This window comes from Cornus florida, unplaced genomic scaffold (genome assembly GCF_030987335.1).
Source record: "Cornus florida cultivar Cherokee Brave unplaced genomic scaffold, ASM3098733v1 CherokeeBrave_3.0.0_Hap2_Chr10, whole genome shotgun sequence".
Classification (NCBI taxonomy): Eukaryota; Viridiplantae; Streptophyta; class Magnoliopsida; order Cornales; family Cornaceae; genus Cornus; species Cornus florida.
The window spans coordinates 24,982,591-25,008,379 of record NW_026775580.1 but is presented as its reverse complement, the minus strand read 5'-3'; the positions used below and the strand labels follow the sequence as shown (position 1 = coordinate 25,008,379).

At 37.6% G+C, this 25,789-nt stretch overlaps 1 non-coding gene and 1 pseudogene across 1 annotated transcript; both read right to left on the bottom strand.

The window, feature by feature from the left end:
• Window positions 1-1,608: 1,608 nt before the first annotated feature.
• On the bottom strand, window positions 1,609-1,707 carry LOC132280411 (small nucleolar RNA R71; annotated as a pseudogene).
• Window positions 1,708-21,650: 19,943 nt separating this feature from the next.
• LOC132280563 (small nucleolar RNA R71) lies at window positions 21,651-21,757 on the bottom strand. The gene has a single exon (XR_009471601.1). It is a non-coding gene; the product is annotated as a small nucleolar RNA R71 (small nucleolar RNA).
• Window positions 21,758-25,789: the final 4,032 nt, after the last annotated feature.

Below are 25,789 nucleotides of genomic sequence, written 5' to 3'. Positions count from 1 at the left end.
TGCTTGTTGAATCAACCAAACACATACACACACCAATATTGCAACACACCATTTGCCCTCATTAATCACTTGTCAATGATATAGAAATGCATTGCTTGGTGGTGATCTCTAAACCCTAAGATCTCTCTCTCTCTTACTTACTCTTTATTACAATCTTTTGTTATCATTTAGTTTAATGTAGTTGTTCTCTAATCAATTAACCAACCAATTGTTTGATCACTCGACCTACTAGCCCTAATAGCAATTCCACGACCTTGTTCGATCTTCACAATCCCTTGGGACGATCCCTACTCACTCTTGCTATATTTTTAGTAAAGGTAGTAGTGGCTTCTATAAATGTAAAACTCTTGGCCCTCGCCTTAGAATCTACACTCTCTCAAGCTTGATTGTGGTGTGGCGACACACCACATCAAGTTTTTGGCACCATTGCTGGGGATTGTTTGATTTGATTTGGCAATGTCGGATTTGTGGAATCAATAAGGATTAGTACTCTTTTGATCGTGTCTTTACTTTATTTTTATTTTTCTTTTTGGTTACTTATTGTGTTGTTCTTACTTAACTAGGTGCATTGTTAGAAAGGAAGCAAGCAAAGGAGCATTCAAGCAAGCAAAGAAAGTAAAAAGCTAAAAATTCTAAAAATTTGCTAAGCTACGCTTTAAATTTAGAGTTGAAGTACTGAAGGACCTTTGTAAGACTTTCTTTACTCAATTCCTTAGTTAAATCGTCCGCATGGAGGCTTATTTTTAATTGTTCTTGCATCATTGTTGTTAAAGCATGGGAGTATAAATTAAGTGTTTGTGGAAGAAGTCTAATTGCATTGTTGTGAAGGCATAGTGTTTGTCATTCTTTGTGTTTGTTGTGTTTTGCATTGTGCATACATGGACGTCGTTCATTGAGACCAACTCTTGTCCCTCTTAATTTGCATCTTGAATCCATCGTTAGAAATCCTAGGGGAAGAGGAAGTTCAAATAGAGCCAATCTATCAATGGATGACCATAATAATGATCATGTTGAGGACCTTGGTCATATAGACCAACAAGGTATCCTTCATCCCAATGTGCACAATGAGAACATACATGTACCATTAGGCATGCCTAGGCCATTCATTCACTAACCACCACAACAACAAGGCCAAGTTCCATATGGAATGCCAAGGCCAATGTATGCTCCACAACCTCCTATCATCAGTCAAGGAATTCAAAACCAAGGTGTTCATGTTGCACCTCAAGTAGCTAATCCACCTCTTGCTTTAAGAGACCATTATGTGCCTAACGAGTATAATGCACCTACATGCATCCAATTGCCTCCATTTAGAACACATCATTATGAAATTAAGCCACAAACCATTCAAATGCTTCCTAACTATCATGGACTTCCAAGTGATGAACCTTACAAGCATTTGGATGAGTTTCTTGAAGTATGTTCCACCGTAAAATATACGGACATGCCGGAAGAGGTTTTAAGACTCAAACTTTTTCCATTCACCTTAAAAGACAAGGCAGAGTATTAGTTTAACAATCTTAGGCCTTTTTCAATCACTTCGTGGGCAGAAATGCAACAAGAGTTCTTGAAGAAGTATTATCCGGTTTCTAAGACCAATGCCATGAGAACCTCAATTAGAGAATTTTCACATGGGGATGGAGAAACGTTTCATGAGGCATGGGAACACTTCAATGAATTACTTAGGAAGTGTCCACATCATGACATGCCCAAATGGTAATTAGTTTAATACTTCTTTTAGAGCTTATCGAACAACTATAAGGGTATGGTTGATGCTTCCATGGGTGTCTCATACATCGATAGGCATGAGGATGACGTGTGGCGTCTTTTTGAGAGCATGAGTGAAAATTCTTTGCATAGAACACTATCATCCAAGAATGGTAGAAATTCACAAGGTAGGAAGAGTGTTGGCTTATATCAAGTCGACCATTCAAGTGAAATAACCGCTGAAATGAAGTCTTTATCTCAAAGGTTTGATCAATTTTTGATTAACCAAAACTCGGCAAACCAAGTATCTTCCTTCCCTAACCATTCTCATCGTGCATCAAATGAAACATGTATGACTTGTTCTAGTGTTCTTCATTCTACTTCTCATTATCCTCACAGAAAAGTGCAAAATGAACCGAATGAACAAGTCAATGCAGCTTTTGTGAACTAATGGAACAATCCTTATGGTACTCACTATAATCCAAGTTGGAGGAATCATCCGAATTTCTCTTGGAAAAACCAAAGAGAGGGCTCAAACCCTTCCCAAGGCGGTTTTCAAGGGAAGTACATTCCACCTCCACTTCAAAACCAAGGATCCTAAGGTTATAGACCTTATCAATCACAAGGGAATCAATTTGCTAATTCTCATTTTCCCAACCAATCTTATTCCCAAGGTAATACTAGAAGTCCCGCCTTTGAAGAAAAAGTTTTGAATGCTTTGGGCACTTTAGAGGCTAACACACAATTGCTTCATTCTCACTCTCAATCTATTGCGAAGCTAGAAACCCAAGTAGGGCAAATAGCAAGCCTCTCAATGCAAGAGAGAAGGGAAAGATGCCCATTAATGCCCCACCTAAGCAACAATGTGTTGTGGAAACCCATTCCTCATCAGAAGGCCACACCATTGAATATGTTAATGCGGTGACTACCTTGCGGAGTGGTAGGGTTATGGACAATCAAGTTGGAATGTCCAATGAAGAAAGTGAACCGGTGCAACTTCAAGTTGTCACCCATCCTGTTTCACATCCCATTCCTCCTTCATTGCACATACATGACCTTGTAAATGAGAAAGTTTTGAAAGATGTGTTTAAAAAAGAAGTTTTGAAAAATGATGTTGAAAAAGTTTTATTGAAAAATGATTTGAAAACTTCTTGTGTTGAAGAGAGTGCGAAAGAAAATTCTTAAAAAGTGTTTGAACCAAAATTTCCATTTCCGGATGCCTTAAAAGGATCCATTTCAAAAGACAAGCAAAAGGCAAAAACCAATGAAATTATGGAAATGTTTAGGCAAGTGAAAGTCAATCTTCCTCTATTAGATGCAATCAAGAAAATTCCAGCTTATGCCAAATTCTTGAAAGACTTGTGCACCCAAAAGCGGAAGAACAAGAGCCAAGCACCAAGGAAAGTGGTTTTGACCGAGCAAGTAAGCTCAATTTTGCAACATAACACTCTTCCAAAGTTTAAGGACCCCGGTTCACCCACAACATTATGCATTATTGGTGATCATATCATTAATCGAGTGCTTCTTGACTTAGGAGCAAGTGTTAACCTTCTTCCATACTCGGTTTATGTCAAATTGGGCCTAGGTGAATTGAAACCGACGTCGGTAGTTTTGCAACTTGCCGACCGATCCATTAAGAAGCCTAGGGGTATAATTGAGGATGTTTTGATAAAGATTGACAAATTCTTCTTTCCCATTGATTTCGTTGTCATAGACACGGAACCGGTCCCCAATCTTAAGAGCCAAATTCCCGTTATCCTTGGCCGTCCTTTCTTGGCAACCGCTAATGCCAACATTAATTGTAGGACGGGAATAATGAAGATCTCATTTGGCCACATGAAGGTGAAGTTGAATATCTTTAATCCCACACCCAATTCATTTGACAAATATGAAGGAGAGGTTAATGTTGTAGATAAATGTCATGATCTTCAGTATCATGGAAATGAGCTTTTGTGTAAGACCAAAACTTCCAAAGGATCATCTTCAACCTTGCATTCTCAAAATCTTGTTTCAAATTCTTGCTTAGAAAGGGCATGGAAGCCCAAAGGTTGTGATTTCATAGACAAGGGACTAAAGGTTTCTTTTGAGCTTAATCCAACAAGTTCTTCAAAGAACCATTTGTTGGGTGGAGTTCAAAGCATCTGTCACCCCAATAAGGAGGGGATGCATTATAAGATCTTTGATCCGGGCTAAAAGAGCCTAATGCCTTACTAGAGACGTTAAAGACTAGCAAAGACATTTCGTAAGGTGTCAAAACCCTACTCTTCCCCAATTTCTATCTTTCATTTCATTTCTTGTGAAGTCTAAATACTTGTTTTTGGTTCTCATATGCATTGAAATGAACTTTGGTGAGGATTGCATGAGCTTTCATGTCATTATTGAGCATTCTGCATAGTTCGATCGATCTAAAACTTGAACTCAATCGATCGAACTCCATTCTGCATCCAACACTTAGAAAAAATTTTGACCTGCAGAAACCTACATCCAAATCACATCTCTGTTCCACTGTTCGAACTAACTCTTAGATCGATCAAGAGACCTTCGATCGATCCAACTTCCAAGTTTGATTGATCTCATGATTCAACACTTAGAAAAATTTTGAGCCTGCATCAACCTGCATATTTCACCTCTCTGTCTGATCGATCGAAACATTCCAAGATCGATCTGAAGTTCTTCGATCGATCCAACTTCCAAGTTCGAGCGATCCAACTTCCAAGTTCGATCGATCTTCAAGTTCCAACACTTAGCCAATTTTCTGAGCCAAAAACCTGCATATTTTTGCTCTCTGTCTAATCGATCGAACTCTTGTTTCGATCGATCTCAGTTCTTCATTTCATTATTTTAACTTTATTTTGACTTTTCAAATTTTCAAAAATCCAAAAATATTTTCACTTTTATTTTATTTTCATTTTATTTTATTTTATTTCTTCAAAAAGTTTTCAAAAATTCAAAAATATTTTCACTTTTATTTAGTTTTTAATTATTATTATTTATTTAATTTATTCTAAAAAAACAAAAAAACAAAAAACAAAAATATTTTATTTTATTTTACTTTATTTTCCAATTTTTAATTTTAATTTTAATTTCTAATTTTTAAATTTTGCAATTTTCAAAAATTTCAAAAATCCAAAAATACTTTGAAGTAAGTTCATCAAAGTTCGATCGATCTTAGTTGAAGTTTGATTGATCGAACTCTGTCGGGAATGTTTTTAAAAATAGAACGAGGGTTTTCTAGATCGATACCTTAGATCGATCTCACCCTCTCTACAAACCCTAACCCCCCCTCATCGCCACCGCATCCCATCACCTCTCCCACCTCAGGTGAACTTTCCGACGAGCATCTAAGCATCAATCTCTCTCTCCCTTCTCGGATTCATCGTCACTCTTCCACATCTCCACTTCTCTCATCGTTTGAGGTAAGATCCGAGAATGTCCCTCATGATTTAAGCTTCAATCTTATGCATACATGCTTTATATATTGAATACATGCTATATACATGACAAAATCCTCCATTGTTGAAGCTTGAAGCATTTGTGTCTATATATATATATATGTGTATATATGTGTATATATTTTTGATGATTTGATTCAATTTGGGAGTATGGGCTTTGAACAGTGGCTAGGATTGATTGATTTGTTGTATTAATGGGCCCACGAACACGTTCATGTGGGCCCCGTGCTTCCAAGGTCACAGATCTGTGACCTTTGAGTTTTCATCGTCGCACAGTTCGATCGATCGAACTTGTATCTCGGATCGATCTTGAGAGATCGATCGAACTCATGTCTCCGATCAATTGAAGTTGTAAGATCGATCTCACTTATTTTCGATCGATCCAACTTTTGTGATCGATCTCACTCCCTTTTATGATCGATCAAACTTCACAGATCTCATACACACAATTCATTCTTCACATCTTATAATAATGCTATCTCATATATGCCCAATGCCTGTGATATTCCACATTGGATGCATTTCATACTTACATTTTTTAGCATGTTTCATATTTTGCCACTTGATAGATTCATGTCATATCTATTTTGTCTATTTTTACTTGACATTTATGTTTCTATATTGTGCTTAAAATTTCTTATTTTGGTATTAACTCCCATTGCAAGTTTTTCTTTTTCTTTTCGTAGGCCATGGTTAATAGGAAGACCGTTGCCAACAGGCAACACAGGCCCTACCGACACATTAGACCACGGACAAAGGAGCCAACAAAGTCCTCTCATGCACAGGAGGAGCCAGCACAGGCTACCCCACCTCAGTCACCATCTCATGAGGCCGAGGATGACCATATACAATCCACCTCTGCGGCTCATCCTGCATTCACTCCATCACCATCTCCACCGCATACTAAAGCTGAGCATTCACCTATACCAACTCCACCAGCTTAACCTGCTCAGCCAGCTGATCTGCAGTGTGATAGGCCCGCACCTCAATATGCGCATATGACGGTCGACCATGAGTCAGTGTTCGACATGGCCTTCTTCTCTAGATCGGTGCTGACCCGATCTGCCTACCATAATATCATTCAGAGGGGCCTAGCCGCTATTCTTGCCCCCGTCACAGAGCCGGCCTACCTGTGGCTGGTAGGGTTGTTCTACCAGAACCTCCGACCATCCCCGTGTACCACAGCTGAGCTGGTTACTTCTGTCGATGGCCATCCGATCACCATCACAGTGGACTCTCTAGCCCGCTCTTGCCGCTATCCACACCACTGTCCTCCGGAGCTTAAGGACACATATTCGAGGCTATACAGGCCTTCATATGCCGACATGGCAATTTTTCTTACAGGCCCCCATGCCAGTGGCGAGACCTTCACCACTCGGACATTCCTTCCAGATGACCTATGGTTCACCGATTCTGTTCTCTATCGAAACATATATATGGCCGGGCACAAGATTCAGAGGAAGGGCGATTATCTGACAGCCTTCTACGCCTTCTACACGGGCACTGGGTGTCCATTCCCACGCTCATCTGGAGCGTGATGAGGAAGCTATATGACGAGTACATCAGCAAAGAGACGCCTGGACGGGCTAAGTCTCTTCCATTCAGCCACCTCATTACCTAGATTCTCATAGACCAGCACTACCCTATTCACCCTCGGGAGCACCCCGAGAGAGGTTCATGTCACTTCCTGAAGAAGGATTAGGACAAGAGCTACCGATCCATCATTACTTACCTGCAGGACCACGCAGTAGTGGCTGAAGTGGAGTTAGAGGAGGGGGAGGCACAGGCACAGGCACAGAGCAGTACTCTCCAGTCAGGTCGCCCATTCATGAGCAGGAGCAGACTCAGGAGCTTTCTTCTGATTCATCTATGCCTGAGGTTCCAGATCTGACCCCCGGCTTTGGAGTACGCCTGCAAACTCTTGAGGATGCTGGTGTTTCCATAGGAGCTGATCTCACAGCCCACAGAGCTGATTTTGCTGCCTTTCACACTAATGTCGTGACTATGTTCCGAGATCTATCCAGAGATATCTGTGGAGCCCGACCTGCCCGTCCTACCTCATCCTCCTGAGTTCCCAGTTCCTTCTATCTTATGATCCCTCTCTCCTATTGATACTTTACTTTTGTCACTGTACATTATTATTTTTACAGCCGGTCTGTCGGCTTTGATATTTTTGTTGTACCTCCACTTTATCTATTTTATATATCTATTTTTACTATGGATGTCATATGATTATATTCTCATATCTGTATGTTTGACTCCATCAGGTGCATTACTGTGACTTCAGTGAGAGAGTGTTACCCAATTTTCAGGACCACCCTTATACCTCTCTCATCTATTTATCTGTTTATCCCATTTACACTTACATGTTCATTATGCACTAATTATCCCATTTTTTTATCTGATGAGTTTATCCAAGTGCCAATTTTTAGGACCATAGTTCATCCCAAGTTTAGGGGGCCATGCCACCCACTTCGGATACTTCAGTCCCGATCATTCTTGCTTAGTTGCACTGGTATACTCTTTCCCTTGTTCTCTTGCACATTGAGGACATTGTGCCATTTAAGTTTGAGGGGAATGGTGCTTTGCATTGTTAGTTTTAAATTCAAAATTTTGGGCATGACTTGTGTATTTGAGGGATATTTCTATGGTTGCTCCATATCTAGCTATGATTTTGATCTTTTGAGGACTATATTTCTTAAAATTTAAAAATTGCTTGACTTGAGAGTCCAATACTCCTTGTATGCCTTGTGGATGCCATTTAGAAGTAAATTTTTTAAAAGATTGATATCTTGCTTGCACTTGTGGTCCACATTATCCTTATTTTGTGATTGTTTTGAGATTCATTCTAGGATTCTACACTAGCATAGGCGCACACTAGCATTCATTTGTGGGGTACATGCTTTGTTGATTATTGAATTGGTTATATACTAATTGAGCTAGTAGTGCATTGAAAGCTTTCATTCTTGATAAAGGTCGATAACAACCCTTTTTCACTAAGTAGCCAGGATTCTAGCCTTATCTAGCACTGAACTTCTCGCGCCGAAAGGTGGAAGGCCCAAAATCTAGGTTAATAATTCAATATTAAAATAAAAAAATAAAAAAAAATTGAGGACTTCTCCCAAAAGGTGAGAAGTGGGAAATGATTAGATGGTTGTTGTCTTGATTTGTAGCTTAGTTGATTTGAGCTTGTAAATCTGTAGGGGTATTTGAATGCCTAATGCCCTAAAGCCGTCTGGTTTGGGAGTCATTGACCTAACGCTCGACCTCATTAATCGCTAGAAAGCTTAATAGATCAACACATTGCACTATGCTTCCATCTTTGATCCTCAATGAAAAAAAAAATAAATAAATAAATAAATTCAAGTGAAAAGAATAAGCGCACCTAGAACAATAAAGCTTTAATAAAAGGTCCACTTTTTGTCTTGATGTTCGGTACTAGATTTTTGTGCTAGTTTGAGAGTAAGGATGTGATTAATTCTTTAGTTGGCTAAGATAGCAGCATATTTGATGCCGGTCTTGTTTTAATCTGCATGATCATTTTCTTGTTGTGTGGAGGACCATACTTGCTTGCTCGATGTTGAAATTTTGGGAGATTGTTCGGAAATGTTTGAAAAATAGCATACTTGAGGTAGTTTTCTCCCAATGCTTGTTTGCAATATTGGTGCCTCTTTTGAAACAATGAGCTTAATGTTTATGGGTACCATTTCTGGAAACCCTCACGAGACTTCACTCATCCACTAGGGGTAGCCTAGGGGTTTAAAAAGCTTGTTATATATGCTAAATGCAATCGTGTTCCCTACAAAAGTGGCGTTATCCATTTATTGTTTTCTAGCTCATAGTTGAATAGTTGTTTATTTCATTCCTTTACTTTCTAGTTCATTGCTAGGGACTAGTAATATTTAAGTTTGGGGGTGTGATGAGCGCTGAAAAGTGCGTATTTAAACCCCTTAAGCTTAGGCATTCTAGTACCTTTATTTATCTTACTTTATCATTTTAGATTGATTTCGTATTATTTCTATTTTCAGGCACTTATCCCGAAAATAAGCTAACTCAGCCAAATAAGAGCTTAATTGACGCAATTCTGGGATTAAACAAAGAAAGGAGCAAAGTAGAGAAAGAAGGAAGTAAATGAAGCTAAAGGTGGGAAGCAGCAAAGTTTGATCGATCCAACTCCAAGGTTCAATCGATCGAACAATAATCGATCTCAGTACTTCAAGATAGATCCAAGCCTTGGCCCAAAAGCATAAAGTCCAAAAGTTCGATCGATCCAACACCACCCTTCGATCGATCGAACACTTTTGTCCTTATTCAAATGATTGATCCTATCCAAAGCTGTACCAACTACTAACCACTTTTGTCCTTTTCCTAAAAATATCTTCCAAAATATCTCAGATTTGTCTTTTCCCAAAAAGCTCAGCCAGTTGGATCGATCCAACCTAAGTTCGATGGATCTCAGCCAGTTCGATCGATCCAAGTCCACGGTTCGATCGATTAAACTTCCTTCAGTGCGAAAAAGTTAAATTTCCATCTCATTGAAAGTTATCATTTATCCAATCATTAGAGAATATTGTGTGCACGACCCCAGCTCATTTTAGGTGTCATTTTGACCTACCTATATAAGGATAAGGATTGCTTTTTACAAAGGGAGCCAATATCATTTTCATATCATCTCTTGGAGAGGAAGCTTAGAGGAATAGGAGGCTAGAGACACCATTGGAGACTCTTCATCAACCAATGAGCAAATCTCTTCCATGCAGTTAGCCCTTGAGGGTTGGAGCAACATCACCATAAGTGGCTAGACATCTTCTTGGGGCTAGAGTTAGCCCCAAGCATGCTTTCTATATCATAATCTTGTGTATTATTGAGGTATTAAAGTTGTAATTGGTGTTTTGACACTTTGATATATATATAGATCTTGTTTATTCAATGATTTATGTGGTTTAATGCTTCCAATTGATCATTTCATTCTATCCATATATCTATGTATGCTAGAATAGATGTTCATGTGTTTGTCTCTAGATTTTGTGTTATTGATGCATGTCTATGTGTATTGATGCTATAGATTTGGAGATTGTTAAAATATAGAGCTTAAAAGAATGCTCTTATGATTTTCTTGATGGTTCATACTTATTCCCTGATAGATTGTGCCTTTCCCCAAGTTTATTTTCATGCTAGTAGTGTAGATGTAGTGTAGTTGTACTGTAGTGTTAAATGGGAGGACAATCCATGCTTGTTGTTTGATGATATAAGCTTTTGAATGCAAGTAGCATATGTCTCTATCCTTGTGTTGTATTTGGATTGGGAGCTTAATGAAAGGATTAATGACTTGTTTTGATCTATTGTGCCTCTCACATGTTGTTTAGACAATATATACTTCATTGCTTAGATATATTGTGCCTTTCACATGATGTTTAGACAATACATGCTTAACTAGTCATCCTTGCTTATTGAATCAATCGAACACATACACACACCAATATTACAACACACCATTTGGCCTCATTAATCATTTGTCAATGATATAGAAATGCATTGTTTGGTGGTGATCTCTAAACCCTAAGATCTCTCTCTCTCTTACTTACTCTTTATTGCATTCTTTTGTTATTACTTAGTTTAATTTAGTTGTTCTCTAATCAACCGACCAACCAATTGTTTGATCACTCGACCTACTAGCCCTAATAGCGATTCCACGACCTTGTTCGATCCTCACAATCCCTTGGGACGATCTCTACTCACCCTTTCTATATTTTTAGTAAAGGTAGTAATGGCTTCTATAAATGTAAAACTCTTGGCCCTCGCCTTAGAATCCACACACTCTTAAGCTTATGGTAGGATGACATAAGCCATTAGACAATATCAAAATTCATCCAATCCTATGCCACAAAATAATTCTTTCAACCAATCTGGTATTTACCGTCCACCACAGTTTAGGAATCAACCCACTCAAGCTCCTAATCTTCCACTTCCTCCTAGAAATTCTGCTTTTGAAGATCAAGTACTCAATGCTCTTGATGATTTTAAAGCTAATACCCAACTTCTTAATTCTCATTCTCAAGCCATAGCAAAGCTAGAGGCACAAGTTGGGCAAATAGCGTGTACTCTATCTCGAAGAAAGGATGTAAAGTTGCCTAGTCAGTCAAAGCCAACCCAAAAGGGTAGACTTACATGATTGATGAAACCAATTCCTTAGATATTCATCATGACCAAGTTTAGGCTATCACTACATTGAGGAGTGGTAAAGTGGTTGACAATCAAGTTGAAAAAGGACACGAAAAAAAGAGAGGCTTAGGGTTCCCATTGTTCCTATCATCCATAATCCATATCCCAAGTATGTTTTCTCAAGTTCTATTTCATAATCCACCACAGGAGTTGAAGGTGGAGTCACTTCTTCATTTACTCCTAATCTTGAGACAACTTATAAGCCAAGAGCGCCTTATCCTGAACGTCTCAAGGAACCCTCCCACTTTGGTAAACAAAGGGAGAAAATTCAAGATATGATGGAGGTCTTAAAACAGGTCAAAATCAATCTTCCTCTACTTGATTCTATAAAGAAAATTCCCACCTACTCCAATTTTTTAAAGGATTTGTGCACTCTTAAGAGGAAATCTAAAAGCCAAGTTCCTAAAAAAATTTATCTCATCGAGCAAGTCAGTGCTACTCTTAAGTATAACACTTCTCTTAAGGTTAAAGATACTGGTACTCCTACAATTTCTTGCATAATTGGAAACAATATGATAGAGCGAGCAATTCTTGATCATGGAGTAAGTGTTAATCTTATTCCTTACTCTGTGTATGAGAAGTTAGGTCTAGGTGAGTTAAAACCTACGTCGGTTATTCTACAGCTTGCTGACTGTTCTATTAGATAACCACGAGGTATTCTTGAAGATGTACTCATAAAAGTGGACAAGTTCTTTTTTCCAGTCAATTTTCTAGTTCTTGGCCACTTGCCTTGGTTTGCTGATATTATGAATTACCTCGCAATAGGCAGAATTTCATTGTCTTAGTTAAAGCAGGAAAAAGATCAATTCTTCTCTTAGATAAAGATATACTATTGGGAAGATCCTTAACTCTTCAAATATTATGCTGATCAAATTATTCGTAGGTGTGTTCCTGAGAGTGAGTTTCATAGTATTCTGACCTTTTGTCACAGTTTAGCTTGTGGAGGTCATTTCAATGCAAAGAAAACTATAACTAAAATTCTTCAGTGTGGTTTTTTTTGGCCATCACTTTTTCAGAATGCGTATTTATTATATAGGTCATGCCTTAGATATCAGTAGATATGATCGATTTCTAGAAGAAATATGATGCCCTTAATTCTAATCTTAGTTATTGAGGTTTTTGATGTTTGGGGTATTGATTTCATGGGTCCTTTTATTCAGTCAAATCATAATGAGTATATTCTTATGGCAGTTGATTATGTATCTAAATGGGTTAAAGCAGTGGCTACTAAAACCGCCGATCACGCAGTCGTGATTAAGTTCATTCAAACAAACATTTTTAGTCAGTTTGGTATGCCACGTGCAATTATTAGTGATGGGGGTGCTCACTTCTATAATAGGTATTTCCGTACTTTGGTACAAAGATACTCCGTCACTCATAAAGTTGCTTATCCCTATCATCCCCAAAGTAGTGGCCAAGTTGAATTATCCAATCATGAAATTAAGAGAATTCTTGAAAAAATGGTAAGGACAGATCGTAAATATTGCTCTTTAAGACTGAATGATGCTTTATGGGCTTACTGAACAGCTTATAAGACTCCGATTGGTATGTCACCTTACCATCTCGTTTATGGTTAAGGGTGTTATTTTCCTGTAGAATTAGAACACAAAGCTTTCTAGGCCATAAAAAAGCTAAACTTTGACATGAACTCTGCTTAATCTAATAAGAAGGTTTAACTAACAGATCTCGAAGAATTATTTAATGATGCTTACCAAGGTTTATAAATCAAAGACTAAGGCATTTCATGGCAAGCATATCTTGCGTAAGACTTTTGAGCTTGGGAAGAAATTTTGGTTGTTTAACACACGATTGAAACTTTTTCCTGGCAAACTAAGGTCACGTTGGGAAGGTCCATATATGGTTATTTTAGTTACACCTTATGGTGCAATTGAGATATAAGATTGCAAGACTGGACAACTGTCTAAGGTCAATGGACAGAGACTGAAGCCATACATAGAGGGTAGTGTGAAGAGATGCACAGTGGAGGCAGTAGAAGTTCATGATCCTATTTACTTAGACTAGAGAGGTCAGGTTTTCGTCGAGCTATCAACGTTAAACTTAGCATGTTGTCGAGCTATCAACGTTAAACTTAGCATTTATATGTTGTACCGTAGTTTATTTAGTTATTTTAGTTTTTTTATTTAATTATTTTGATTGGTGGATGCGCACTACGCATTCCATGCTGGCTACTGGGTGTCTATTCCCTAATTAGTTTTCGTACAGCTACGCCCGCTGTATGACGAGATGGGAGAGGCCCGACACCCTCCTACTCATCATATTCACTTTCCCAGACTTGTCACACTCCTGATGGAGATAGTGGGGGTTCCGATACCCTCAAATGAGGCTACTGTTACCGTCTTCACCCAGTACCATTTCACTCAGTGGAATAACCTTTTCGGGCATATAACCAAGGCAAGGAAGCTGAAGTAGGGTGTTGACGATGAGATTCGAGAGGATCGACGGTGCATGGACACTGAGGCATGGGGTATGCCATATGTACTGCATGTTCCACCTTATCCCCCTCGGCCGACTATTCTTTCTACTGTCCGTGCTGATGCGGAGATGGCGGAGGGTAACGGTGATGAGGAGTATGATGATGAGGCTACAGAGGACGAGATGGATGTCCTTAATAGTTAGGCCCCGCTGAGGAGAAGGCCAATTCCTATAGCCCAGCTTGAGAGTTCTTCTCAAGCTGAGATTAGAGCTTTACGAGCCAGGGTGGCTGAGTTGCAAGATGGCCAGACGGTGCTGAGACAAATACTGACTATGCAGAAGAGCATTCTGGAGGAGCTTCTAAGCCGCACCCCGTCTGCCCCTTCTACCTCTACTGATCCACCTCCACCTTAAATAGATTAGCTGACTAGGGCTTTTCTATAGTTTAGTTGTCCATTTTAAGCTTGGTTGCATTGCTTTATAGAGATTCAATTCTCTATTGAGGTACGGGGTGTTCTAAGTTATGTTTTTGATGTTTTATATGTTTTATAACGTAGTACAAATGGAATACATGTCTTTAATCTAAAATTTTAAGTTAGTAATTAAAGGTACCTTGCATGAAATTAAGCTAAAACATGATTTTTTGGAAGGCCATGACTTGATTTATAACTTATATTAACTTGAAGTCATTTGGGGTTGTTTTGAAATCTAGAGGAATTAATCAATTAATTTGATTAATTTTCATTTATGTGTTTCCATGATTTAAATTAAGTTTTGAAGGGATATTAGTAATGATCATGATAGGTTCCTTAACATATCTTAAATTGAGGGTATTTGGATGAGAAATGAAATTTAGAGAAATTAATTATTTTATTTAATTAATTTCCATCCTTGTTATATCAATGAATTGAGGTTGTATTTTATGTTGATTTCATGTTTAAAACGTGATTTTAGACTTGTATCATATTTGTGAGACTATGTTCTTAGTATTGAATAACATTGTTATAGAATGCAACAAGTTGTACAATGATGATTCAACATTCTTCATACTATATTAGTTATGAACTTAGAGCATGTATTGTGTTTCCAAAATTGGTTTGTGCATAGTAGATGGTTTTACATTGTATATATATGTTTGTGTTAATATATATACGTTGTTACGCAAATTATTAATTTTAGAAACTTGGGACGTCGTTGTTATGACTAAGGCTAGGGCATGGTTCTAGTATGGGGGATTGTCCCTCTACAAGTCTAGTGCACACATAAGGAGGTTACTCGTGGACTAGTAACCCTAAAGTAACTAAGTTGTCGGTTTGATCCGGCGTGATGTCCGAGTATCCACTTTGGTTTGATTTCGCACTTTAAATTCCAAGTTGATAACTTTGTGAGTTTTTATCTTATTGCATTGTGTTGGAAGTTCCAATGTCGGTCAAACATTATGAATTGATTTACATCAAATTGCAAAGTTGTATAAAGTAGGTTTATGCATGCTCATTCCCTACGAGTAAACTTATTTACTCACCTTAAAGTTACCAGGTTGTTTTTCAGGTAAAGAAGCATTATTGTGGGATGCACAACACTCTTAGGCTTGTTTGACTACTTGGAGCATTTTGTTATATTAGAATATGCACTTGTTAGCATATTGTGCTTCCTTTTTGGTTTATTATGTCAAAACATGTATTTGTAGTTCAAACCATGTAACGTGCACTTAAGTGCACCTTTTGATACTCTTTGAAGGTATATGTAATAAGGCCAAGGGCCAAGAACAATTATATGATAAGTATGCTAGTTTAACTTCATTGTTTGTTTATGGAATTTATGGGATTTCATGCATTTAGGGATAATATTTTGTATATGACATGCCATGAGGCCGTAGGCCATTTTAGCGCGTCTACTTCATCATTTTACACATGTGTGCATGTTCACATTTCACAAAACTCTTAATATTTTATGAATTTTCATGAAAAATTCATGCATTGGGGTAACATTTAAAGTTCCTTTTGATTTAGCATGTTATGGATGTCCGTATGAGGCCAAGGGATGTTTTAAAACTTGTTTCGATCATATACATTGCATATGGAACCTTAGGATTGGACTAATTACCCTTCCCATGCTTTAAAGTAGCTTTTTCTGCTGCAGCAGGGTGTATCGGCCGGCTGATAGCAGACATCAGCCGACTGACACATGTTCGAGACCAATTCCAGTAGCCTTTTAGTGAAAAATGGCATTTCGGCCAGCTGATGATTGTGGTTCCGCCAGTTGATGATTGAGGTTTGGCCAGCTGGTCCTTGCCATCGGTCGGCTAATCCTCCCTGGAACCCTTCCCTTTTGGTTTTTCTTAGACAACATTCATACACCAACTTCAGAGGGTCATACCTTACTCATTTTAAATCCAAATCAGGTCATTCTTAAGTCTAATATCAAGAGCTTGAAGTTAGCGTTCCAATGGTACCAACCACACACCAAAAATCCAACTGTAATGAGAGTTATTGCAGTTTTAGTGAGATAGGGTTGTGGTATCTCCCAATCGGAGAATGCCATTTCATTTTAATTTCATATCTTTTCCATCTGGACTCCAAATCAGGTGATTCTTGAGTCTGTTTTTATTAAATTTTTGTTGTCTTTCCAATGGTATGCATGATGCCACCCATTTCAGTTTAAATAGACCATTTTGCCCTTAGGTTCATTCTTGTCCGTTTTTGAAGTATCATTTCTACATTCATTTTCTTTGGGTTCCGTGACCACATTGATGATCACATTAGTGTCTTAGAGACATATTGTTTCTCTAGAGACCGTTGTTTCACCTTTTTCTTCCGCATTTAGGATTCATTATTGGATCTACGTTCGGTTTATCATAGAACGCACTGTCTTAAATACCAGGGCCGTCATAGATGGCCCCTACCCTTCGAGATGTATGATTTCTATCAGGCTTGAAGCTTAGGGGAGATGATATCAATTATCTCCTCTAAGATTCAGACACGTCCTTTTATTTTCCTGTAATGACCTGGTCATTTTCCCTCTTTCCTTTTTTTTATTTTTTATTTTTTTTATTTTTTATTTTTTTCCCGAATAACTTAGGGGTTTTGGAAACCTGAAATAGGGTTTTGAGTTTATTTTTGAGTTCGGATTTGACTTCCGACTTCACGTGCATCTACATTACTTGATTTCCATGAAATGCGTAGTCTTACTTTTGTAGAAAAACATGCTACTTGTTTACTTTTTCCTGTAGGGGTATGGATGTATAGTTTCTTCGAAAACATTTATGCTTTTTATGGTCCTTTGTGTAATTATGCTTTTAATTATTTTTGTCTTAGGGACTATTTTGTAATTTATTTTGCAAGATATTTTGGGGAAGGACCATTTTGCAATTTTTGGAAAGTGTGACAAGTGTCACACTCTCATTGGACCACTTATAAGCATGTGGGTGGAGAGACTTGGAAGCATGTCTTGGTGACAAGTGTTGGGTGTAGATTCACCCACTTGTTGGCCTTGGATTGGGACACTTGTTAGCTTGAGATGTTGACAAGTCTAGGCTTGTGATTAGGCCTTGTGAGGGTGCTTTGGATGATGACATGTGGAGGGTGAAGATTCACCCACTTGTAGACTTTTGGTTGGTGCACTTGTTGGCTTAGATTAGTGACAAGTGTAGGCTTGAGATTAAGCCTTGTGAGGAGCCCTAGGATTGTGACAATTGGAGGGTGTGGATGTGTGTGTGTGAGAGAGGTAGTGTGTGTGTGAGAGATGTAGTGTTAGTGTGTGTGCGGTTGGCTAATAAATGCTTAGGGTTAGTGGAAAAGTTAAAGTTTTTTGTTGAATCCTAACTTAACCACCTTGCAGCTAAACAGAACCCTCTTTGCCATATTCAGATTTTAAAAGCCTTGGGATTTTGATCTTGGGCCTTGAAGATAGTATATTCCTCTCTTCTTGATTTAGAACTCTCTTTTCTAGTTTTTCCATTTCATATTGTTTGCAAGGGATTCCAGAGGGGTGAATCTCGGGTTGGCAATTTAAGGAATGCTGAGACACTGTTTGCCATTTTCTGATTTCAACCCCCTTGCTTGAGAAATTTGGTCCCCCACATTGAAGCTCATATCTTCCTCTCTTCTTAATCTAGAAGTGCTTTTTTCAGTGTTGCATTTTGAGTTGATTTGCCTTGGATTTTAGAGAGATAATCCTCTCGTTAAGTAGGGGTTGTTGTATATTTATATTCTTAGTGTTTTAGTGTTTTTGAAGTTCTCTATATGTTGTATATATGCTTGTTGAATTATAGGATTATATTTAGATGATGATTCTTTATAATTGACATAATGTTTAATGATTCAAAGCATGTACAGCTTATGTATCTTGTGTAGAGAAGTTATTCCATTTAGTAAATTACTAGATTTAGAATTTCATGCTTGTTGTAATGTGAAATTCTTATGGACTGTTTCTAATATCTACCTTGTATGCTTATCACTATGTGTTGTTGTTGGTTTAATGATTCAAGCATGTGTAGCAAGTATGTATATATCTTGTGTAAGTAAATTGTTTCATTACTAGATTACTAAAGTTCTAGAGATTTATCTTGTTATGATAATGGACTCTTGTATAGGATTACTATTATTTACCTTGTAAGTATATTACTAAATTGTTGTGGACTTAGTAATTGTGACTTTCTTTGATGGTAAATTGATTTAGTATAATATGTGATATTATTGTTTTGTGTAACGAATCGCACATTGAAGATTCGATAATTTTGTGCCATTGTTAAGTGTAACGAATCGCATATTGAAGATTCGATATTTTATATGCCATTATAGCTTGATAAACGCTAAAAGGTGCGCATTTAAACCCCTTAATCTTGAATGTTCTAGGACCTTATTCTATCTTATTTTACCATTTTAGTCTAATTTCATGTTATTTCCTTTTTAAGGCACTTATCCCCAAAATAAGTCAATTCAGCTGAATTAGAGCATTAAAAGAAGCAATCTCAAGTCTAGTGGAAGAAAGGAGCAAAGTGGAAGCAAAATAGTGAAAAGAAGCCTTCTCCGATCGATTGAACCAAGCTACAATCGATCACACTATAATCATTCTAACCATGCAATGATGGATCGAGCCTTTTGTCCTTATCCTCAGGAAAATTTCCTATTCGATCGATCCAACCTTTCCTTCGATTGATCGAACCCTTTTGATCTTATCCTCACTTACCACTTTTGTCATTTTCCAAAAAATATCTCAAAAATATCTCAGCCTTATCCTTATCTAAAAAGTGTGCCACCATGGTTCGATCGATCCGAGCAACCATAGGATTGATTGAACTGCCTCAAATTATGTGAAAAATAGAGTCCAAGCCAAACAAAGGTGTGCTCGTGGTGCAATCATTTGGAGGTCCTACTACATGAGGTATAACCATTGGGTGTGACATTTGAGCTCCCTATATAAGGATTTTGGGTTATTTTTAGAGTGAGGTTGGTTAGAGAGAGAGACTTGGCTAGAGATTAGAAAGAGAAACACACAATTTGGGAAAGTTCTTCCACTCATCTAGGGTTTCTACCAAGAACACAAGAGGAGGAAAATGAATTCTACCATGGTGATAGTCCTTGAAGGTTGGATGACAACATCAATGAGTGGTTAAACCATTCTTTTGGGGCTAGAGATAGCCCTAAGCATGCCTCATAGACTTTGATATTTTGTAATTAATGGGGATTTATGTTGTAATTCTTGTCTTGATATCTTATATATATAAATCTTGTTTCTACAATGATTTGTGTAGTTTAATACTTCCAATTGAGTATTTAATTCTATCCATATGTCTATGTATGCTAGAATGTATGTTCATGTGTTTATCTTTAGATTTTGTGACATTGATGCATTTCTATGTGTGTTGATATTGTGAATCTAGTGATGGTCAAGGCACGGTGCTTAAATGGAATACTCTTGTGGTTTATTTGATGGTTCATACTTATTTCTTGATGGATTGTGCCACCTCCTTAGTTTAATTAGTTTAATTTTCATGTCACTAGCTTAGTTGTAGTGTAATTGCGTTACTTTATTAGATAGGTGGATAATCCATTCTTGTTGTTTGATATTCCATGCTTATGAATGCAAGTGGTATATTTCTCTAATTTAATAAGTGTGCATTAATTGTGAACTTATGGAAGGATTAATGGCCTAATTTGATATGTTGTGCTATTCACTAGATTGACTAGACAATGTATGCTTACTTGGCCATCCATGCTTTATAATTCAATTAATGGCACACACTTTTATTTGCAACACACAATCCCCCTAATCTATCAAATATTGAATGTCTAAGAAGGTAATGCTTAGTGGTGAACTCTATGTCCTAAGACTCGTCTTTCATATTCTTTATACCTCATTTGTTTTAGTTGTTTTACATTGCCTTTCTTTAATTTAAAGTGTAGTATAATTCAACTAACAAACCATTTTTTGATCATTCGACCTACTAATCGATCATTGATTCTAAGAATACGCTTCCTTTTCCTTGGGATGATCCCTACTTACTCTAGCTACATTAATAGTTAGTAGTGGTAATGGCATTCTATAAATTCAATCTTGGCCACACACCATTTATTTTGTGCTTTGGTATTGACATACACCAAGTTTTAGTGCCATTGCCGGGGATTGGCAACGTCGTATTTTGGGAATCAATTAGGAATTAGTATTATTTTGATCCTATCTTTATTTTATTTCATTTTGGTTACTTATTGTGTTTGTTCTTGATTGGCTAGGTGCATTGAGCCTAGGGAAGTGAAGCAAAAGGATTCTAAAGCAGAGAAGCAAGCCAAGCTAAGCAAAGCAAAAGCATAAAAAGTTAAAAATAAAAAGAAATTTACAAAGCAAAGCAAGGCAAAAATTAAAAAATAATTTGAAGTTGCTTAAGGACTATTTGTGAGCTTTTCTAACTCTTTCCTCAGTTAAATCGTCGGCCCGCATGGTGGCAAGTCTTAATTTCTAGATAGATCGTCGGCCCACGAGGAGGCAATTTATTTTTCTTACATATTATTGAAAGCATGGGAGTATGGGATTAATGTATTTGGATATTTGTTGATTGATGTATTGCGGAGAAGAAGTGCTTGCTATTTGCTTATTGTTGACTTGTTATTTCTTTTGATTGTGCATGAATGGTCTTAGATCATTGAATCCTACTCTTATCCCACTTAATTTAAATCTTGAATCCATTGTTCGCAATCCTAGGGGAAGGGGTAATTCTAATGACTCCATTTCATCAATGGAAGAACATAATGAGGACCATGTGGAGGACTTTGGTCACATCGACCAACAAGGCATCCTTCACCCTAATGTGCACCAACATCATGACCATATTCAAGTACCATTTTGCATGCCAAGACCCTTCATTCCACAACAACAAGGCTTTATTCCAATGGGAATGCCTCGGCCAAATTTGTCCCACCTCCACCTCCCGTTGTTCAAGGAAATCATGGTTCTCGTGTAGAACCACCAATTGTGAATCCTCCTCTTGCTTTGAGAGATCATTATGTGCTAAATGAGTATAATGCACCAACATGCATTCAATGACCTCCATTTAGAGCACACCATTATGAAATTAAACCACAAATAATTCATATGCTTCCCAATTACCATAGGCTACCAAGTGAAGAACCTTACAAGCATTTGGATGAGTTTCTTGAAATGTGTTCCACTGTGAAATACATGGACATGCCAGAAAAGGTTTTGAGGTTAAAACTCTTCCCTTTCACCCTTAAAGATAAAGCAAACTATTGGTTCAACAATTTAAAACCTTTTTCGATAACTTCTTGGGCAGAGATGCAACAAGAGTTCTTGAAAAAGTATTATCTGGAATCAAAGACTAACGCAATGAGAACTTCAATTCGAGAATTTTCTCAGAGGGAAGGGGAAATGTTTCATGAGGCATGGGAGTGATTGAATGACTTGCTTAGGAAGTGTCCATATCATGACATTCCTAAATGAAAATTGGTTCAATTTTTCTTTAAAAGTTTATCGGATAATTATAAAGGAATGGTTGATGCCTCTATAGGTGGTTCTTACCTTGATAGGCATAAAGATGATGTATGGTGCTGTATGAGAACATGAGTGAGAATTCAATACATCGATCCTTATCATCTAAAAATGGTAGAAATCTAGGTGAAAATGTCTTGTATCAAGTTGACCATTCCAATGATATAGCCGTCGAAGTGAAGTCTTTATCCCAAAGGTTCGATCAATTTTTGATCAACCAAAATTCGGTGAATCAAGTGCCTTCCTCCCCTAATCATACTCATTATACTTCCAATGAATCTTGCATGACTTGTTCTACTGTTTTACATTCTACTTCTAATTATCCCTATGGACATATGCAAAGTGAACACTATGAACAAGCAAATGTCGCTTTTGTTAACCAAGGGAATAATCCTTATGGCACTCACTACAATGCCGGGTGAAGGAACCATCCAAACTTCTCTTGGAAAAGCCAAGGGGAAGGCTCAAACCCTCCCCAAGGTGGTTTTCAAGGCAAGTATGTTCCACCCCCAATGTCAGGTCAAGTTTCCCAAGGTTATCGCTCATCCTACCAAGCACCACATTGAAACCAATTTTCAAACTTTCACTTTCTAAATCAATCTTTATATTCTCAAGGGAATTCAAGGAGTCTTGCATTTGAGGAGAAAGTCTTAACCGCTTTGGGTACTTTAGAGACAAATATCCAATTACTTCATTCTCATTGCCAATCGATTTCAAAGCTAGATACCTAAGTCGAGCAAATACCTAGTACCTTGAACACTAGGGAAAAAGGGAAAATGCCTTTGAATCCACCACCAAAGCAATAATTTGTTGTGGAGACCAATTCCTCTTCGGAAGGTCACACAATTCAACATGTGAATGTGGTGACCACTTTGAGAAGTGGAATAGTTATTAATAATTAAATTGGTGTTCAAAATGAAGAGAGTGAACATGTACAACCAAAAGTTGACACCCATTCCGTCTCACATCTTATTCCTTCTTCATTGCATGTGAAAGAACCCTTTATTGAGAAATATTTGAAAAATGATTGTGAAAAAAGCTTAAGAGCCCAAAGCTCCATTTTCAGATACCTTAAAGGGATCCACTTCTTTTTAAAAACCAACAAAGCAAAGCAAATGAGATAATTATTGTGTTTAGGCAAGTGAAAATCAATATTCCTCTCTTGGATGCAATTAGACAAATTCTGGCCTATGCCAAATTTTTTAAAGATCTTTGCACCCTTAAGAGGAAGAACAAAAGCTAAGCACCGAAAAAAGTTGTTTTGATCGAGCAAGTGAGCTCAATTTTGAAACACAAAACCCTCCCAAAATTCAAAGACCCCAGTTTGCCAACCATTTCTTGCATTATCGGTGATCATGTCATTAACCGGGCTCTTCTTGATTTAGGAGCAAGTGCAAACCTTGTTCCATATTCAATTTATGTTCAATTGGGCTTAGGTGATTTAAAACCGACGTCGGTAGTTTTGCAACTAGCCGACCAATCCATTAAAAAGCCCTGAGGTATCATTGAGGATGTATTAATCAAAATTGATAAGTTCTTCTTCCCAGTTGATTTTATTGTCATTGACACGGAGCCGGTCCCAAATCCCAAGAGCCAAATTCCCTTTATCCTTGGCCGTCCATTCTTGGCAACCACTAATGCCAACATTGATGGGGATAATGAAGATTTCATTTGGCCATATGAAAGTGAAGTTGAACATTTTCAATCCAACCCCCAATTCTATAGACAAGCATGAAGATGTGTGTGTTGTTAAAGAATGTTGTGCAAATGAATTTGATGAAAATGGGTCTTTGCTTGGTATTAATTAATTAAATGTTTTGTTTTCCAAAAAGGTTTCAAAAGAAAGTGTTTTCAAGTCAAGTGTTAAAAAGGCATGGAAGCCAAAAGATTTTGTTGATCAAGGGCTATTAATTTCATTTGAACCAAATCCAACAAGTTCCATAGGGAATAGTTTGTTAGGTGGGGTTTGAAAATCCATTCACCCCATTAAGGAGGGGATGGATACTAAGATATTTGATCCGGGCTAAAAGAGCCAAACGTCTTGCTAGAGACGTTAAACACTAGTGCTTCGTAGGGTTTTTCAATGCTATTCCTCCCTCATATCTCTTTTATTTTCTTGTGCCGTCTAGATATAATCTCATATATATTGTTTGAGACTTTGATAGGGAATGCATAACCTTTCATCTCCAAATTAGGCATTTGGTGCCTGTTCAATTGATCACAAGAGTTACTCGATTGATCGAACATCATCTCTACATATTTTCATCTCTCTATTCTATTATGTGAAGATTCTCTGCATATTTCAGTTCTTAATTTATCGTGCGAGCCCTCTCTTTGATCGTTCCAAGTTTCCTCGATCGATCCGTAAATCCATGTGATCGATCTCAATTCTATACTTAGAAAATTTTTGAATCTCTGAAAATTTCATCTCTCTGTTTATCGTTCGAAGTTGTCTGCATGTTTTTAGTTCTTGGATCAATCAAGTCTCGATCGATCATTCTATGATCGATCTGAGTTTTTCCTTCCATTGACTTTGACATTCCAAATTTAAAAAAAAAAAAAAAAAATCCAAAAAGAATTTGAATTTTCAAAATTCAAAAATTTTTAAAAATATTTTGTCATTTTGTAGCTTTGATCGATTTGGGCACCTTCATGATCGATCAAGGTCAGATCAATTTGATGAACCATGTGATCGATCACACATATCGGGAATAGTTTTTAAAAAATGACCCAAGGGTCATTTGGATCATTCATTTCATCAATCCAAAGCCCTTTCTCTCTCCCCCGAGGCTATCTTTTGCCTTGTCCATCTCCAGCAATTTTTCGGCGAGTCCCAAGCTTCAAATCTCCATCTCAAATCTCAATCTCCTCTCTTTTCTCTATCGATCCTTTTCTCTCCTTCAATTGTGGTATGTTTTTAAATTTCTTCTCCATTTTTGTTTTGTTTCCATGGTTGAACTTGTTGTCATGTTTACATACGAAGCTTTCCATGTTGATTTTATTGCCATTTTTGAGTTTGCAAGCATGTGTATATATATGTGTATATATTATTTTTATTTTCAAATTTGAATCAGGGGTCACGTTTGATGAGCACTGAAAAGTGCGCATTTAAACCCCTTATGCATAGGTATTCTAGGACCTTTATCTATCTTACTTTCCTGTTTTAGACTAATTTCGTGTTATTGCCCTTTCTAGGTGCTTATCCCCAAAATAAGCTAATTCAGCCAAATAAGAGCTTAAAAGAAGCTAACGCAAGCTGGATGGAAAAAAGGAGCAAAGTGGAAGCAGATTGAAGCAAAGTGTGGAAATTTAGCAAGTTCGATCGATCTCAAGAATACTTCGATCGATCGAAAGTTCATCGATTTAGACTCTCCAAGATGGATCCAAGCTCTTTTGTCCTTATCCAAAGATACCACAAAGTTCGATCGATCCAACAATTCTCAAATTGATCAAAAAGATTCCATCTTATCCTATTGTACCACCATACCTACCACTTTTGTCGCTTTCCCCAAAATATCTCAGATCTATCCTTATCCAAAAAGGCGCCGCCATGGGAGGATCGATCCAGCCAAAGTTTAATAGATCTCAGCCATATTCGATCGATCACAGCACAGGTTCGATCAATTGAACCCTGTCAAATCCGAAAAAAATATATTTCTAGCTCATTAAAAGTTGTCTCATTGTGCAATCATTGGAGGAGCATTTGTGTACAAGCCTAGGCCATTGGGTATGACATTTGAGCTACCTATATAAGGATTATGAGCCACTTTTATGAGGAAGAGATATACAAGACACAAGACACAATACACAATATTAGAGATTGTCTTAGAGAGGAAGAAAAGAGAAGATGAGCTAGAGACACATTCTTGAGAGGTTTTCCATCTTCCCCAAGAAGAAGAGCACTTCTACCATGGAGATAGCCCTTGAGGGTTGGAAGACACCATTCATGAGTGGCTAGACATCTTCCTAGGGCT